This window comes from Trachemys scripta, chromosome 1 (genome assembly GCF_013100865.1).
Source record: "Trachemys scripta elegans isolate TJP31775 chromosome 1, CAS_Tse_1.0, whole genome shotgun sequence".
NCBI lineage: Eukaryota > Metazoa > Chordata > Testudines > Emydidae > Trachemys > Trachemys scripta.
The window spans coordinates 340,371,843-340,372,605 of record NC_048298.1 but is presented as its reverse complement, the minus strand read 5'-3'; the positions used below and the strand labels follow the sequence as shown (position 1 = coordinate 340,372,605).

Below are 763 nucleotides of genomic sequence, written 5' to 3'. Positions count from 1 at the left end.
GCAATGGCTGCCGGGGGTGGCGAGAGGGCTATCCCCACAAAGCAATGGCTGCCGGGGGTGGCGAGAGGGCTATCCCCACAAAGCAATGGCTGTCGGGGGTGGCGAGAGGGCTATCCCCACAAAGCAATGGCTGCCGGGGGTAGGGAGAGGGCTATCCCCACAAAGCAATGGCTGCCGGGGGTAGGGAGAGGGCTATCCCCACAAAGCAATGGCTGTCGGGGGTAGGGAGAGGGCTATCCCCACAGAGCAATAGAAAAGAGGAGACTAAGGGGGGATATGATAGAGGTATATAAAATCATGAGTGATGTGGAGAAGGTGGAGAAGGAAAAGTTATTTACTTATTCCCATAATACAAGAACTAGGGGTCATCAAATGAAATTAATGGGCAGCAGGTTTAAAACAAATAAAGTTCTTCTTCACACAGCGCCCAGTCAACTTGTGGAACTCCTTGCCTGAGGAGGTTGCGAAGGCTAGGACTACAACAGGGCACTATCCCCACAGAGCAATGGCTGCCGGGGGCGGGACACGGGCTATCCCCACAGAGCAATGGCTGCCGGGGGGGAACATGGACTATCCCCACAGAGCAATGGCTGTCAGGAGCTGGCGAGAGGGCTATCCCCACAGAGCAATGGCTGCCGGGGGTGGAACATGGACTATCCCCACAGAGCAATGGCTGCCGGGGGCGGGACACGGACTATCCCCACAGAGCAATGGCTGTCAGGAGCTGGCGAGAGGGCTATCCCCACAGAGCAATGGCTGCCGG

The 763-nt window shown here is 57.0% G+C and overlaps 1 protein-coding gene across 1 annotated transcript in view; it reads left to right on the top strand.

Annotated features, from left to right (window-relative positions):
* LOC117884602 (putative olfactory receptor 52P1) overlaps positions 1-763 on the top strand; it is a 65,763-nt gene that overhangs the window by 14,520 nt on the left and 50,480 nt on the right. The gene's annotated exons all lie outside the window — the stretch shown is intronic.